Source organism: Pelophylax lessonae (assembly GCF_965119305.1).
Source record: "Pelophylax lessonae genome assembly, chromosome: 9".
Classification (NCBI taxonomy): Eukaryota; Metazoa; Chordata; class Amphibia; order Anura; family Ranidae; genus Pelophylax; species Pelophylax lessonae.
Genome location: NC_138776.1, coordinates 147,986,166 through 148,005,489, shown reverse-complemented (window position 1 = coordinate 148,005,489; position 19,324 = coordinate 147,986,166). Strand labels below are relative to the sequence as shown.

General features: G+C 37.7%; 1 protein-coding gene across 2 annotated transcripts in view; it reads right to left on the bottom strand.

Moving 5' to 3' along the window:
* The window catches only part of WNT8B (Wnt family member 8B), an 83,127-nt gene that overhangs the window by 63,074 nt on the left and 729 nt on the right, over positions 1-19,324 (bottom strand). The gene's annotated exons all lie outside the window — the stretch shown is intronic.

Here is a 19,324-nt window from a genome sequence, read left to right as displayed (position 1 = left end):
GTACAAGAGCTTCTTTTGGGCGACAGGCGTCCCACTATTCTGTTTGTGCCATTTTACTGCGATCTGTCAGGTGATAATCACGGCAAAATCGCGCCGCATTTGGGGTGCCATTGGAAGTAACGGGAATTGCATGGGTGTCCCGCGATTTGCAATGATTCAGGATCGCGGGCAGAATCCCATACACCTGAGTGTATCGTTTTCAGGTGTTTTTTTGGGTGATTTTTGCAGGTATTTGGAGACAGGCATTGACATCTAACAAAAATCTGCCAGAAAATAAGCTCATGTACTTTTTTGAGCTTCAGGCGACAAAACGCTCATATGTGAACAGGGGCCATTGAAATGGATGGGATTTTGCTTGTTGGGTGTTTTGAGACGTCATGAGCGTTTTACGAGCTGAAAAACGCTCAGGTGTGAGCAGGTCCTGAAACAATGGCTGCATGAGATCGCAGAGAGTGGGGCCCCCTAAGATTACAACCATGAGCATCAGCACAACCATGTGACAGTATCACAGCGCAGAGCATTGTCACTCTATATTATAAAAAGACAGTAATATTGCCTTAACATGTTAAAGATTGTATGAAATTTGATTGATTGGGTTTAGATCTAACTTAATGTTACAAACTAAGACCCTTATACACAAATGCACATGTTAATTCACAAATTTGTATATTTTAAATGCATTTTTAAATGCATGTCGAAACATTTAAGAATAATGATTTTTTATTGTGTATATAATAAAAATGTACTTTACATAAACTACTCATGCCACTGGAGCTGCCTAACATGTGATAACAAATAAAAATGCAAAATGTTTTACAAAAAAAAAAAAAAAACAAGGCACAAAGGTTTCTGTTTATCTAGTAATCAATTGAGTTTGTAGTACAGATACATGTTCATGTACAAATACACACATGCTTTTTACTGTTGATCATGTGAACTACATTTTAATGTATTCTAGATTGCCTTTCAAGCACTATAGGATTCTTTGAAGATGTGTGTGCCATGGTAACTGAACTGCTTTTTTTAAATCCAGCAATATCCCAAATGGCAACAGTCATGCACATGGAACCTTTATTAAAGGAGTTTTTTTTTTATTGTGATTTTACAAAAAGAGCAAAAAAAAAATGAAACCAAAAAACACAAATTAATATACTCCAAATAAAAACGAATATTTCACCGCTGTTTTTCCACACATAAGGACCCATATTTTCTATTTAAGATTTGGATGCAGGTTAGTCATTTTAATTTATCTTCCTAATTAAAATCTAAGAGAATCCAAATATATTAGACATTTGGACCCAGTTATTTAACAATGATATGAACAGTAGTAGAGCTTTGTGTCATGATAGCCAGTGATTAATACAGAAGGTTCAATGTCTGATGATCCCAAAAGCTTGCATCTTTAATAACTTATGTTAGCCAAAAAGGGTATCACTTAGCCTAGGTTCTCACTGAATGCGGGTTTGAAATTGTGCGAGTTCAGCTTAATTTCATACGCCATTTCAGTCCATTTGAGAGACATCTGTGCGGGTTCATGCACAGATGTTTATTGAAATCCCCCCCGAAGTCACCAAAAGTAGTGCAGGAACTTAGTTTGGGAATCAGTGTCGCACCGATTCGGACAGTGCCGTTGCTGGCAATAGGCTCCGATTTGACATGTCATATCGGCCCGATGTGAACGGGAGCTAAAACTCCAAACCTTTGGCAATAATACTTACATAGTTACATAGTTAGTCAGATTGAAAAAAGACACAAGTCCATCTAGTTCAACTAATAAAAGGGGGGCAAAAACTAAAAAAAAAAAGTCATACAATCCCATATACGCAATCCTATATCCACAGGTGATCCAGAGGAAGGCAAAACACCCAGCAAAGCATGATCCAATTTGCTACAACAGGGGAAAAGATTCCTTCCTGATCCCCTGAGAGGCAATGTTAGTACCCAGTTATACTATGTACATTTAGGAAAGAATCCAGGCCTTGTGAATATTATTTATTACATTAATACTATACATTCAAAACAAATTAAGATGTCATATATTAAAGTTTTGCATATACTGTATTTTCTGGCATATAAGATTACTTTTGAACCTCAAAAAAATCCCCCAAAAATGGGGGGTCGTCTTATACGCCGAGTATAATATCTCCAAGGTAACCTAAGTATAAGTATTACCGGTAGATGTAATCTCTCAAGACGCTGGCTGTGTGGAAATCCTGTACCGGTATACCGTATGTACCATAGCTTCGGCTCTATACAGTGTACCGCGCTTAGCCAATCAGGGAGAGCAATGTATTCTATTTATTGAATGCAAAGCCTGCTCGGATTGGCAGAGTAACATCAGCCTGCCTCTCTGACTCTGCCAATCCGAGCAGGCTTTGCATTCAATAATAGAATACATCGCTAACTGTGATTGGCTCAGCGCGGTATACTGTATGTAGCCGAAGCTACGGTACATACGGTATACCAATACAGGATTTCCGCACAGCCAGCGTCTTGAGATTACATCTACTGGTAATACTTAGGGTACCTTGGAGATATTATAAGAGATTACATGTATTACAGTACTAGGGTACCTTGGAGATCTATGAGAAATTTGATGTTTTTCAATGATGTTGCATTGCTTCGGAAGGGGGGTTGTCTTAACGGCGAGTATAGCCCAAAACCTTTGTTTTAACTTGAAAATTAGGGGGGTCGTCTTATACGCCAGAAAATACGGTATATATATATATACATATACTGTATATATATATATATATACCACATTAAATAAGCAACTTCTGCTGACAATTTTTCCTGCTGCTAAAATGACATCTGAAAGCAGAACAGGCAGTTTTGTGAGCTGCAGAGCAAGAGCAACATTAAAATCTCACTGCTAAAATAGATCTATAGTGTGCTGCTATTCATAGAGATGGCATCCAGGGCCTGAATTATGGACATATACACAGAGCCATTTCCCCAAATCTGATTTTAATTTGTGTTAGATGCTTGGTAGTTGAAACAGCAGCTGTCTTCTCTTAACTCTTGGAAACTCTGGTTTTGCGAGATCTGTATTGGAGTTTCACAGTTCTGTCTACTTCATTGTAGTCATTAAAAGAAGAAGCCACTCTACATTGTGGGGAATGCAATAGAATCAATGAAGTTCAACCCAGTAAGACTCTAAGGGCAGGTGAGTGAACACTGCTGGGAACTAACAGCACTTTACCAATCTCTTCATCTAAGTGCTCAAGAGTTTAGCAACCAACTGGTAATCAGCTCACTAAAATAGTTTTTAGACAACAGATTCTTTTTTTGATTTCTTTTAAGTGAATTTGACTTAAAAAATACTGTTTTTTAAAGCTGTAGTTGTAATTATAGTTGTAATTATAAACTAAAACTCTTGGAGAAGCTTCCTTTCACTGCCCATATATACAGTATAATGTAGGCACTGAAGCAATGGCCATGCTAACATAATCAACAAAGATGATCAGATATCTGGATCATCCTTTCTCAACCAGAATTCTATGGAGCTGTAAGGTTCCTCCATGGATATCTTGGATTATTTAACAATGAGCAATGCATGCCTCCACAATAGGTTACCAATGACACCAGTGACCTTTTCAGGTATTTGTAGAGAGGGCATTCCACTGACGTCAGGGAACTTCTTCCTACTGACCACGGATGTCAGGGACATTCTTCCCACTGACCACTGATGTCTGGGATATTCTTCCCACTGACCACTGATGTCAGGGACATTCTTCCCACTGATGACAGGGACATTCTTCCCACTGACCACTGATGTCTGGGACATTCTTCCCACTGACCACTGATGTCTGGGACATTCTTCCCACTGACCACTGATGTCTGGGACATTTTTCCCACTGACCACTGATGTCAGAGAACTTCTTCCCACTGACCACGGATGTCAGGGACATTCTTCCCACTGATGACGGGGACATTCTTCCCACTGACCACTGATGTCAGGAAACTTCTTCCCACTGACCACTGATGTCAGGGAACTTCTTCCCACTGACCAAGGATGTCAGGGACATTCTTCCCACTGATGATGGGGACATTCTTCCCACTGACCACTGATGTCAGGGAACTTCTTTCCACTAACCTCTAATGTCAGGGGCATTCTTCCCACAGCTCCTCAGTGTAACAAGGTTCCATCTAAGGGAGTCCTCCACTGACCAGCAATGTAAGGAGCACTACACTCCTTCAATGTAAGTGGGGACTACACCGATCATCACTGTTAGGTGGCATTTTTCACTGACCACCAATATAAGGGGGACACTGCTGTTTTTACAGTTTAAGTTGTTCTGCCCATTGTTATTTTTTGTTTCAGTACATTATTACTGAAAATAATGTTGTTTTACAGAACAACCCTGCATGTCAAATACACTAAATATGCCACATTCCTTATTCTTTATATCTGGAACTTATTGCTCGTGCTAATGTCTGATGTCAGATATAGTAATTATAGGCAGTGGTTCCCTGAGACTTGAATATTATTTCAATGGTACTGAGAAAAGGCTGATCTGGGTGAACATTTCTGATTAGCCTTATATCTAGCAATGCTAAGTCCCGGTTCACACTACCGCGACTTGTCAGCCTGACATGTCGCGGTCCATTCTGTGCTACGGGAACCATTCTAATAGGAGCGACTCAAGTCGCTCTGACTTAGAAAATAGTTCCTGTACTACTTTGGGGTGACATCGGAGCGACTTGCATTGACTTCAATTATGTGAAGTCCGTGCAAGTCGCGCCGAAGTCGCGGTGCATGCGACTTCACAGGTCGCCCCCGAAGTCGTTCCGCATTAGTGTGAACGGACACTTACACTTGTCTCCTGCATCAATTCAATGGCTTTTGCTCCACTTTAAATAGCAGTAGGGTTGATTTACTAAAACTGGAGAGTGCAAAATCTGGTGCAGCTGTGCATGGTAGCCAATCAGCTTCTGACTTCAGTTTGTTCAATTAAGCTATAACAAAAAACCTGGAAGCTGAGTTCTATGCAGAGCTGCACCAGATTTTACACGCTCCAGTTTGAGTAAATCAACCCCACTGTCTCATGTACAGTGCCTTAAAAAAGTATTCATACCCCTTGAAATTTTCCACATTTTGTCATGTTACAACCAAAAACGTAAATGTATGTTATTGTGAATGTATGTAATAGACCAAGACAAAGTGGCACTTAATTGTGAAGTGGAAGGAAAATTTTAAATGGGTTTAAATTTTTATTACGAATAAATTTCCTGAAAATGTGGGGTACATTTGTATTCAGCCCCCTTGAGTCAATACTTTGTAGAACCACCTTTCGCTGCAATTACAGCTGCAAGTATTTCTGGATATGTCTCTATCAGCTTTGCACATCTAGAGAAATGTTTGCCAATTCTTCTTTGCAAAATAACTCAAGCTCTGTCAGATCGGATGGGGAGCATCTGTGAACAGCAATTTTCAAGTCTTGTCACAAATTCTCAATTTGATTCAGGTCTGGACTTTCACTGGGCCATTCTAACACATAAATATGCTTTGATCTAAACCATTTGTAGCTGTGACTGTATGTTTAGGGTAGTTGCCCTGCTGAAAGGTGAACCTCTGCCCCAGTCTCAAGTCTTTTGCAGACTCTAACATGTTTTCTTCTAAGATTGCCCTGTATTTGGCTCCATCCATCTTCCCATCAACTCTGACCAGCTTCCCTGTCCCTGCTGAAGAAAAGCATCCCCACAACATGATGCTGCCACCACCATGTTTCACAGTCATGTGCAGAGTTAGATTTCCACCACACGTAGCGTTTTGCTTTTAGGCCAAAAAGTTCAACTTTGGTCTCCTCTGACCAGAGCACCTTCTTCCACATGTTTGCTGTGTCCCCCACATGGCTTCTGGCAAACAGGACTTCTTATGGCTTTCTTTCAACAATGGCTTTCTTCTTGGCACTCTTCCATAAAGACCAGATTTGTGGAGTGTGCGACTAATAGTTGTCCTGTGGAAAGATTCTCCTACCTGAGCTGTGGATCTCTGCAGCTCCTCCAGAGTTACCATGGGCCACTTGGCTGCTTCTCTGATTAATGCTCTCCTTGCCTAGCCTGTCAAGTTAGGCAAATGGCCATGTCGTGGTAGGTTTGCAGTTGTGCCATACTCTTTCCATTTTCTGATGATGGATTAAATAGTGCTCCGTTAGATGTTCAAAGCTTGGGATATTTATTTTATAACCTAACCCTGCTTTACACTTCTCCAGAACTGTATCCCTGAACTGTCTGGTGTGTTCCTTGGCCTTCTTGATGCTGTTTGTTCACTAAGGTTCTCTAACAAACCTCTGAGGGCTTCACAGAACATCTGTATTTATACCTAGATTAAATTACACACAGGAGCAATTAGGTGACTTCTTAAGGCAATTGGTTCCACTAGATTTTAGTTAGGGGTATCAGAGTACAGGGGGCTGAATACAAATGCACGCTACACTTTTCAGATCATTATTTGTAAAAAAAAAAATGTAGAAAACCATTTATCATTTTCGTTTCACTTCACAATTATGTGCCACTTTGTGTTGGTTTATCACATAAAATCCCAATAAAAGAAATTTACGTTTTTGGTTGTAACATGACAAAATGTGGAAAATGTCAAGGGGTATGAATACTTTTTCAAGGCACTGTATATTGAGTACAGTTTTGGTTAAACACCAATTAATGCAGTTGTGTATTCATGAAAACATAATGAGGCATGTTTTTAAACCTTTTCCGTTGAGAGCGCTCGTTGACAGCAAAACAACATGTCAGGCGGGGCCCAGCCAGTGCCATTTTCATGTCAGCTATACTTGGATAGTGTGGCTGCATTTTTGCTTACTCATCATCCTGGGTGTTTGCCTGTGCTTTGCTGAATAAACCTGTGTCGGATTTACACCATGTTGGCTCCTTTGGCTTCCTTTGAGTGTTTGGCTGGTTGGAACGGCAAAGGACCGCATTGGCTCGCAGGAGAGGCTCTTAAAGGCATACACACATTGAGCACTTTTTGATCTCCATAACTAGAGATCAACATCTATTGGTAAAAGGCAGAGTTTTTGTGTGGTGTAGGAACTATTGTGAGGAACTCTTTCTGCTCATTGTGTCCTGCAGCTTGGATTTGCACTCCCTGCTCACCGGGTTCATCTACTTCATGGAATTTTTTTTTTTTGTATTTCATCATTTTCATATGTTGTGTGACATGCATTTGCTTGCACATACATAATATATTATGGTTAGAGTATTTTTATTGTTGCACATTTTAGTACACATTTATTTAATATTAGTTCACAATAGGTGTATTGTGGTCACTGACATGCATCTTTTTTCATTTGTTTGCACACATACCTATATATGTTATGGTTTGAGTATTTTCATTGCTTCACATTTTTATATATGGTTATTTAATGTTTATTCACAATGTATTGTGGTCACTATTCACAGGTAATTATTTAAATAACATTTTAAAGGAAGCTCACCTGTGTGTATATAGGTATGTTTTTAAAAGTAGCCAGGTGTAAGTTCCTGAATTTGGCTTGCTATAATGCTAATAACATCACCATCCCGGATCATAAATCTCCAGAGCTACACACTTTTCATGACTGCATGTATTTGCATCTAAAATCTAAGATCATAAACCTCCATAGATACACATGTTTCATGACTACATTTATTTGCATTTATAATTTAAGATCATAAATCTCCATGGCCATACACTTTTCACGACTGCATTGTGTTGTACTACCACTCTAAACATTACTATACGGTTTTACTGTGTTGTACCCTCTGACCAAAATATTTTTAGGGGGAGGCACCCTCCACAATGCATATTGCTTTACCACTGCCCATTGATGATGTGGGCGGGCGCCTCTTGTACACGCCCCCAGGAGGAGGGCCTTACCCCCACCTGTGTCTTTTTTCAAATGTCATTGTATAGTATTTAAGTAAGGGCCTAGACATGCTTTTTTAGGCTCTGAGGAAGAGGCTAAGCCTCAAAACGCGTTAGCCTTCAAGAATTCAAGGGACAACTCACCCTCGGATCCCTTTACTGAGGACTGCGTTCCTTATGTGATATTCTTTTAACAAGAACTCGTTTGTGAGTATTTTTAATCCTTATTTTTAAATAAACCATCCAAATGATAATGCACTAGGCCGGTGCGCCCCTGTGTTTGTTTTAGGGATGCACCGATTCGACTTTTTTGATGCCGATCCCGATACCGATCTTTTGCTTTGTGAAATCGCCGATCCCGAGTCCGATCAAGTACTGTTTTGTGAGCTTATAACAAAATAATACTTCCGGATCGGTATCGGCAGATACCCTATAACAATTGTGCATTTAAGAGGTTAAACTTCCCTCCTCCGGCAGATGGAACGAAAAGATACATTGCAATCATTGTGTTTACTTAACTGGGAGACTGACAGGCATTTGCAGGAGGCTCTTTTTTTTTTCTCTTCTTTGACAGCTGTTCTCTGCTCCCTCACAGCTATGTAAAGAGCAAAACCGGATCGGCCCGTGGATCTGTTAATTTTACCGATCCAGCTATTATGGCCATATCGGCGCCAATATCCAATCCGAATATCGGACCGTTGCATCCCTAGTTTGTTTGTTGTTACAGTGTTTCCAGACTTCCCTGGTCGTGTAAGGGGCAGCAAGGCCGTAGCATTCTTCCTGGGTTGTCGTATCCACAGCTCCAGAAATAGTTGAAAGGCCCTAATAAGGTGGACTAAAGATTACACCACTCTGAGCGCAGGCAACGGGTGCTTTGCACCAAAAAACTTTATTTACAATATCAGGTTTGCTGCATGCACATAGGATAACAAGGAAGATGTTGATAAGATGAGAAAGCAAAGGGAGAGCCCATTAATCTGCTTCTACTCCTTCACTGTCCAAGCACAGGCTTTAGTTAGGGAGGAGACCAAGCAGTACTTCTCTAACTGCAGCATAGGACTGTGTAAAATTCAGAACTGGATGGACACAATAAAAATCCTTTAGAAGGAAAAACATCCCTCTAATTTCCACTGCATATTTACCGGTTTGCCTGAAGTTCAACCCTAAAGTGTAACTCCAGACAGATAGCTAAATGCACAGTTGAAAAACATATACTATATTGTCAAAAGTATTGGAACACCTGCCTTTACACGCACATGAACTTTAAGGACATCCCAGTCTTAGTCAGTAGGGTTCATAATTAAGTTTGCCCACCCTTTGCAGCTATAAAAGCTTCAAAGCTGTCTACAAATTTATGGGAATGTTTGACCATTCTTCCAGAAGCGTATTTGTGAGGTCAGGCACTGATATTTAACGAGAAGGCCTGGCTCGCAGTCTCCGCTCTAATTCATCCCAAAGGTGTTCTATTGAGTTGAGGTCAGGACTCTGTGCAGGCCAGTCCAGTTTCTCCACCCCAAACTCGCTCATCCATTTCTTTATGGACCTTGCTTTGTGTACAGGTCCAACTCATTTGGTGGAGGGGGATTATGGTGTGGGGTTGTTTTTCAGGGGTTGAGCTTGGCTTCTTAGTTCTAGTAAAGGAAACTCTTAAGGCATCAGCATACCAAGACATTTTGGACAATTTCATGCTCCCAGCTTTGTGGGAACAGTTTGGGGATGGCCCTTCCTGTTCCAACATGACTGCGCACCAGTGCACAAAGCAAGGTCTATAAAGACATTGATGAGCAAGTTTGATGTGGAGAAACTTGACTGGCCTGCACAGAGCCCTGACCTCAAACCAATAGAACACCTTTGGGATGAATTAGAGTGGAGACTGTGAGCCAGGCCTTGTCACCAACATCAGTGCCTGCCCTCACAAATGCGCTTCTGGAAGAATGGTCAAACATTTCCTTAGACACACTACTAAACCTTGTGAACAGCCTTCCCAGGAGAGTTAAATCTGTTATAGCTGCAAAGGGTGGGACAACTCAATATTGTCACATGATAGCTTCCTATGATTATGTCTGCTTAGAGGAAGCGCGTCAGTAACGTTATTCATGCCATCAGTTTCTGTATCACATGCCTTTGTCCATTGGATGTTTGTAAGTGTTTCTTTGGCTTTTATGTACTATTAAAGTTTTAGCAGTTTTACACTATGTCGGTTTTGTCTGGCTTCCTCCATGTATGACTGTGAGAGATCCACTGCTCCCATTTGTGACACTTTGGCTACCTTCCTGATCATCCGGTGTTCCAGCCTTATCGTGGAAGTATACAGCAATATCAGCCCGTATGGCCCATATACTATAAAGTATCTTGGGTCCATACCCTCCGTCAAGCGCAATCTTTTGATCCTTGGTGTGGGGTCCCTTGGCACGGTTCACTATTACCGTACCTTTGAATTTGGATGCACATTTAGTTTATACCACCACCACCACTTTCTTTATGAACTTTTTTCAGTTATTATATGTGGCAACACATTCGATCAATATTAGTCACGTTTGGTTATATATATGATTTATTTGATATATACAGTGGGTATGGAAAGTATTAAGACCCCCTTAAATTTTTCACTCTTTGTTATATTGCAGCCATTTGCTAAAATCATTTAAATTCATTCTTCTTCCTCATGAATGTACACATAGCACCCCATACTGACAGAAAAACACAGAATTGTTGACATTGTTGCAGATTTATTAAAAAAGAAAAACTGAAATATCACATGGTCCTAAGTATTCAGACCCTTTGCTCAGTATTTAGTAGAAGCCCCCTTTTGATCTAATACAGCCAGGAGTCTTTTTGGGAAAGATGCAACAAGTCTTTCACACCTGGATTTGGGGATCCTCTGCCATTCCTCCTTGCAGATCCTCTCCAGTTCTGTCAGGTTGGATGGTAAACGTTGGTGGACAGCCATTTTTAAGTCTCTCCAGAGATGCTCAATTGGGTTTAAGTCAGTGCTCTGGCTGGGCCATTCAAGAACAGTCACGGAGTTGTTGTGAAGCCACTCCTTCGTTATTTTAGCTGTGTGCTTAGGGTCATTGTCTTGTTGGAAGGTAAACCTTTGGCCCAGTCTGAGGTCCAGAGCACTCTGGAGAAGGTTTATGTCCAGGATATCCCTGTACTTGGCCGCATTCATCTTTCCCTCGATTACAACCAGTCGTCCTGTCCCTGCAGCTGAAAAACACCCCCACAGCATGATGCTGCCACCACCATGCTTCACTGTTGGGACTGTATTGGACAGGTGATGAGCAGTGCCTGGTTTTCTCCACACATACCGCTTAGAATTAAGGCCAAAAAGTTCTATTTTGGTCTCATCAGACCAGAGAATCTTATTTCTCACCATCTTGGAGTCCTTCAGGTGTTTTTTTAGCAAACTCCATGCGGGCTTTCATGTGTCTTACACTGAGGAGAGGCTTCCGTCGGGCCACTCTGCCATAAAGCCCCGTCTGGTGGAGGGCTGCAGTGATGGTTGACTTTCTACAACTTTCTCCCATCTCCTGACTGCATCTCTGGAGCTCAGCCACAGTGATCTTTGGGTTCTTCTTTACCTCTCTCACCAAGGCTCTTCTCCCCCGATAGCTCAGTTTGGCCGGACGGCCAGCTCTAGGAAGGGTTCTGGTCGTCCCAAACGTCTTCCATTTGAGGATTATGGAGGCCACTGTGCTCTTAGGAACCTTAAGTGCAGCAGAAATCTTTTTGTAACCTTGGCCAGATCTGTGCCTTGCCACAATTCTGTCTCTGAGCTCTTCAGGCAGTTCCTTTGACCTCATGATTCTCATTTGCTCTGACATGCATTGTGATCTGGAAGGTCTTATATAGACAGGTGTGTGGCTTTCCTAATCAAGTCCAATCAGTATAATCAAACACAGCTGGACTCAAATGAAGGTGTAGAACCATCTCAAGGATGATCAGAAGAAATGGAAAGCACCTGAGTTAAATATATGAGTGTCACAGCAAAGGGTCTGAATACTTAGGACCATGTGATATTTCAGTTTTTCTTTTTTAATAAATCTGCAACAATGTCAACAATTCTGTGTTTTTCTGTCAGTATGGGGTGCTATGTGTACATTCATGAGGAATGAACTTAAATGATTTTAGCAAATGGCTGCAATATAACAAAGAGTGAAAAATGTAAGGGGGTCTGAATACTTTCCGTACCCACTGTATATATATGTATGTTCATTTATTCACACATGGTCACGTTTAAATATTTTGATTTAGCGCTGCAATTTTTGTATTTTTTCCACTTCATTCACAACACACGTCAGTTGATTTGCTAGCAGTTTTTTTGTTTATTAAAACTTTGGTTAGCGCAGTTGATACACTTTATTTTAACTCAATATTGAACCCTATGGACTAAAATTGGGATGCTGTTATAGTTCATGTGCATGTAAAGGCAGGCGCCTTTACATGCACATGTTAGCTAGTTTCCTTCAAGAGCATTTATTTAGCCAGGAGATTTAGCTGTCCAATGAATAAATGAAGGTAAAGAGACACTGAAAGCCACAACTGCAACTGTGCAGTGTAACAGTTACATACAGTAAAAAAAAAAAAAGGAAAGCCCATCAAGTTTAATCATGGTAAAAGAAATGCATGGATCACAAGTTGGGTTGAAGAGAATTATAAATGATTGCATGCTCAATAAATTACAAATCTTTTGGAAATTAAAACAGTTCAGATACAGTACTGTGACAAAGTATAAGGCTGGTGTGAAGAAATGCTGTAAAGTAAGAATGCTTTCAAAAAATATATATTTCATTAGTTTATTTTTGTCAATTTACAAAATGCAAAGTGAGTAAACAGAAGAAAATTCTAAAATAAATCAATATTTGGTGTGACTACCCTTTGGCTTCAAACCAGCATCAATTCTTCTAGGTACACACAGTGCATGTGCACATCGTTTTTAAGAAATACAAGCAGATACTAACCCATCATGAGATTGGCCCCAAATGTATTCTGCACCAGGACAATGACCCCAAACATACAGCCAATGTCATTAAGAACGATCTTCAGCGTAAAGAAGAAAAAAGAGTCCTGGAAGTGGTGGTTTGACCACTACAGAGACCTGATCTCAACAGCATTGAGTCCTGTCTGAGATTACACGAAGAGACAGAATAATTTGAGGCAGCTTACATCCACAGAAGACTTGTGGTTAGTTCTCCAAGATGTTTGGAACAACCTACCTGCAGAGATGTATAGTAACGAAGTAGAACTACTTAAGTACTGTACTTAAGTACCGAAATGCAGTATCTGTACTTTCCTAGAGTAGAATTTTTTTCTCCTACTTCTACTTTTACTTCACTACATTTTTTCGATGATTTCGATACTTCTACTCAAGTATTTTTTTTTTGTGCGGCATAGTTACTCGTTACTTTTAAAAAAATTACCACTGCCAGAACAGTAGATGGCAGGTTGCATAAAGCTCAAAAAAATGTGTATAATGTCATTTGTAAATCAGCGCATACGAAAATAAAGGCTGTGTATAATAAAAGCTGCTATACCAAATCTTTCCAATAAAAAGAAAATATGAAACAAACAAATAAATGGTGCTACAGCGCTTAAAGTGCATCAAGAAACTACTAACAAACACAGGTTGATCATTTGAATAAATCATTTGAAATAATAAAAAACAATATGATGTTCAAACTTTTGACTTATTTCTTTAATAACTACATAACACAGTACTTGTACTTCTACTTTCAGTACTTGAGTAGAAATTTTTTTTCAAAACTACTGGTACTTTTTACTTTTAGTACTTAAGTAGCAAATTTTTTGAAAAAACTACTTGCAATACTTAAGTAAAAAAAATGTTGAATACTTTAGTACTTCCACTTAAGTAACTTTTTCTGCGAGCACTTCCACTTCTACTCAAGTAATTTTTTGATCGAGCACTTGTACTTTTACTCAAGTAGAAATTTCGAGTACTTTATACAAGTCTGCCTACCTGTCATGCTCTTTCAAAAACTGTGTGCACAAACAATGTGTGTACCTAGAAGAAGTGATACTGGTTTGAAGGTAAAGGGTGGTCATACCGAATATTAATTCGATTTGGATTTCTCTTCTGTTCATTTACTTTCTATTTTGTTAATTGATAAAAATAAACTATTAACACTTCTATTTCTGAAAGTATTCTTAATTTACAACATCTTTTCACACATGTCTAAACCTTTTGCACAGTACTGTACATGCATTTCAATTGTGTATCTATCAGCGTCCCTGAATCATGGTTATGTTACTTCTACTATATACTTAGTTTACTCATCATTTGTTCATGTTAAATAACACAGCTGGGTACTGTCAATTTTATTTTTATATTTGTGCTAACTGCTTGGTACCTGGACCTAGAAGAAGGGGGCAGAATCCTGACAGCTTGCACAAAAAAAAAAAAAAAAAGAAAAAAAAAATATATTATTATTTATTATTTTATTATACAGGATTGATATAGTGCCAACAGTTTGCGCAGCGCTTTACAATGTGAGGGAAGACAATACAGTTACAATACAATTCAAAACAGGAGGAACTAGAGGACCCTGCTCGTTAGAGCTTACAATCTAGAAATATATCTGTTGTATGTTATATATATATCTGTTAGTGTTATTACAAGTGCACTACTATGGCTATACCTGTCCTATGTATGATAAAATAAACAAAAACGTAAGTGTCTTTCCAGCTAATGTACAAAAAAACATCCCTTTGCATAGCATCTCAAATGTTTGCACCCTCCTAATATACCCATTTTTCCAAGCCTAAATAATTAAGTCTTGTGATCCTGCCATTTCACTCATAATAATTTGATTTTCGTTGTAGGACCAACAAAACTTGATCAGCCACTGCTGAGTTGGCTAGTCCACCAATAGTTAGCTCTGGGTATGTTGAAAGGCATCTTCTGGTGCGCATGCACACAGAAGCCTTCGGATATATCAAGAAATTATGCCTAACTGTGCATCAGGCCCTGCCTTTGTGTACGCAGTCCATGGTGGTGACATCAGTGCCAGTCCTGAGATCTATCCACTTACAAATCCCTGTCCACTGTTGGAAGAGGAAAGGACCGGCGCAGAGGTTTAGTGGTCATGTGGTCACAGAGTAAAACATTTATTAAAACATTTGTTTTGGAAATTATGATTTTTTTTTTAATCATTAGAATATAGGCAAGAATATAGAGACCATTTGGGCCATTGGTTATATATTACCTAAACTTCTACTTAACAAAAATTTAATCTATGTTTTTTTTTTCGTATCTTGGTGAAGTTTGTTATTTTTTTGGATCTATTTTTATGTTAGGATCTTCAAATTGAATCTAGTAAATTTAATTTGAGGGCAAGAATAACATTTCACTTCGTGCAGGAAACACAAAGGTCATGAAAACTCTTAGATCCTAATTGCCCTTTAACATATCCCAACACTATCTGATTTTTTTTTTTGTTTGCTACAAAAATCTCTTTTCTGTTTTTTCAAGGAGGTCTGGGTTTTATGGCAGTCATAAACTGATTAAAATCTTAGCTCTTATCAGAGGAAGAAACATAAATTATATCTCTGTAAACATAGGAATATAGGGTAAACAAGCATGCTTGTCAGCCATGCAAATCTGTTACATATGGGCCAAGATCATAGGGGTCTGTTTATAAAAACTGGGGAAAGAAATTTCTTTACAGGAATTTAATATTTACCTACAGGAACTAATTAGGTTGAATATATATATATATTTATTTTTATATATATATATATATATATATATATATGGACATTTTATTGTCCACTATGCGCAGCTTTCCTGATCTTTGTACTCTATAGTCTGTCATAAGCAGAAAGTTGCAAAGTTGCATAGTATTGGGAACTTCTGATACGGCTCTTCATCCAAAATATAGATAATTATTCAACATGGCTATTCCTAAATTGTATTCTCTATTATGTTGTATTATTGACATCAACACTAACAGACTACACCTGAAAGATGTTGCTTTAGCTAAATAGTGAATATGAACAGACAGCCGAAAAAACCCAGTCAGGCCAGGCAACTATGAGATGGAGGTGTCTGCAGTTGTCCAAAGTCAGAACAATCACAGTTCAATCTGAACCTTTTTTGGAAATGTGTAATAGGAGCATTGTTAAGATTTAATTACTTCTCAGGTTTTATTAACATATTTTTAGCCTTTTACTTTCATTATTCTAATGCATATTCGATATGCATTTTCATATTGTTTATAATTTTTCTGTCCCCAAGTCCAATGATATATTTGGAAGGGAATGCAATGAAACATTCTGGCTGCATTCTGCACAATACCAATACAGTGGAGTCATTTGTTGTGAATATTAAATATCTTTAATAATTAATTTACACAAATGTTGGCTACATATGTATTTAGTAATTCTAATCAGTAAATTTGTATTATTGTTTATTTAAAATAAAATCTTAAATTCTTAAATTTGTTCCTGACATTCCAATTATATATTTGGAAGGGAATGCAATGAAACATTCTGGCTGCATTCTGCACAATACCAATACAGTGGAGTAATGTTTTGTGAATATTAAATATCTTTAATAATTCATTTACACAAATGTTGGCTACATATGTATTTAGTAATTCTAATCAGTAAATTTCTATTATTGTTTATTTGAAATGGAATCTTGAATTCTTAATTTTGTTCCTGACATTCCAAACTGATAATAGGTTGGAAGCTTCTTGGAATTCCAAATCAGTGGGCTTTGGTATGTGGTGATCACTGTTATTACTGGGTCACATCATCTGAAATCCTTTACACGAGAAACAAGGTGATTCATGCACACAGATAAAGAAATTAGCCCGGGTGATTTACTAGCATCCTCTGTCTTCTGACCAAGATACAAGATAACTAGCTGAGGACCTAACAGGATAATGGCTCATATAGTTCCCATGAGATCTGACAGCATCTGCTGTTTTCTGATGTATCTGTAACGTGTAAAGTAACACATGACTTGTAATAATCCTAACCCTAATAATACAATCACAACTAGGACTAAAAAAAGGATATAAATGGAATGGAATCTGCCTTTGATTGTTTTTAATAAAGTTTAGTCACATCAAAAGGCTGGAAAAAAAGTTGTGCCGACTCTTTTTTTGGTGCATTGACCTGCATTTTGCTGTTCAAGTCAGCTCAAAAATGCAAAGGGGGTACATTTTATGAAAAGCGGCTTTTTTTTGTTTACAACAGCAAATTTGCTGATTCTTTTATTTTAAATAAAATTTGGGGAATGATTTATTTATTTATTTTTGCATGCATCTTTTTTAATAAATGATTTGCTTTAAAAATAAACAATTTTTGCACACATTTAAATAGTGCTTTTAGCATTTCTAAGTTCTGTAGCAGCTCTAAAGATAAATTTCATCCCTAAGTAAGTGTTCACAATTAAAAAACAGAAGCAGACAGTCTCTATTTGGCAGCATGATCAACCTAAAACGATTGCTCTGATCGCAAAATAGTTTCAAAAATTTTTGCGCACAAACTGCACATGTAAACTAATGACGCAAAAGCAATTGCGATGATAAATGTTCTCCAATGTATATAACATTTTGCCAACACAATGAACTGCACTGCATATATTCTGGTGTGAACAAGCAATTCCATTATGGAAGGACAAGACCCTCTTTGTAAGCACACATACATTTGGGGCAGATTTACTTAGTGAATGAAGTTCTTAATTTTTCAAGGAAATTTTTCCTTAGCTTAGTGTAAAGAATATCCAATTGCATGCAATTCAAATAACATGATTGAATGATGGCAGTCAGCAGTGCTTCACGTAATTTACTAAGTAAAGGGAAATTTCCCCTTGCAAAGTGAATAGGCTATTTGTCTTTAGTAAATCAACCCCATTGTCTTTCGTGGGTAAAGTAACATTTTCAGATTTATCAGTCTTCTAAATATTCAGAGTATACAGAAAACCAACAACAGTATATACCTAGAAAATAATATATCCACATTTACAATGGACAACACATAGCATGGAGTCATTCTGGGGCGCTCAGCAGAAGATAACATTTGAATTTTCTCCCTCCAACCACATTATTTTTAGAGAATATGTTCACTCTATATAGATTCTTCTGAGTAGTCCTTTTTTTAGGAACAGTACTTTGCTGTTAGAAATATGCCTGTGGTTTATATTACGTAAAATGAGCATGTGAGGGAGAGGTGAAAGTGTTCCATGTTGTGTTTGGTGCCTACAATCAGCTTTGCATGTCATTCCCTCTATTTACATGTATCAATTAGCTACATCAAATACACCTTTTAAGTTACAGTGCAGCTACAAGGATTAGACACAACTACTAGATTATTAAATAGATATTCATTTTCACTGCAAACCCAATAAAGACTTTTATCACAGCTTTATATTGCTGCTAGGTTACGTTTTCTTAGAATCGCATTTACCATACTTGGGCTAGAATGTGTTCTCTTTAATGCTGCAATTTACAATATGGAAAAAAATACCATATTTAACCAACTTCAGATAATTGAATGACATTACATTAATACCGGTATCAACACTTGGTATGGATAAGTGAAAACTATTTTAAAAAGAAATACCAAGCAAACATCAGAAAATATAGATTTGAAGATATTATACAGATATCATGTATATTTGTACAGGTGACTGACAACATGGAATAGTAAAAAAAATACCCTAATATAGTTAGCTAATGTAAAAATGAAACCCCTTAACTTGCTAGGATACCATATTTATTATTTCTATCCTAAGATATTATATATTATATGGTATTTATTTATTTTTTTTTTTTTTATTTCACACACTTTAAGCATTACTGCTAGAAACGTATTTATCAACCTTATCGAATTAAAATCTCATGCTTAAATGCTAAGTCATAAGTACAGTAACCCTATAGCAATGATTTAGAATTCATTTGGTCTTGCTCCAACTTCAGCAAAACTAATTGTGATAGCTTAATATGGATTACTGCATGAACAAATCTATTGACATTTTATAATTTCCAGTAAATTCATTTATTTTTATGTATTTTAAATAATAATGTAAATAATAGCTGTTCAGTGCAATGGTTCTATCTGTTGCCTACAAAAAAAAAATGTAATGATGGCAATGTATAACTGATATGATAATAAAGTGGCAGCATATACAGTTTTGTACATACACTTGTGGAATATTGAATAAGAGTATAGATCTGCATTTTAAGCATGTCATAATTTCAAAGAGCAGCCCTGCAATAAAAAAATGTATTTACTTAGGCACTGCTAATAATTAATAATGTGTATTTTTTTTTTTTTTTTTTTTTAGTGCTGCACTTATGTATACTATATAATCAAACATTTATAAAATGTTCAAGTGGACACTGATCCAAACATTCTTTTACATCATTTTTTTTAGTTTTAATATTTACAGTAAATTTCATTTTTAATTATTTTTTTTTAGTTATAGTG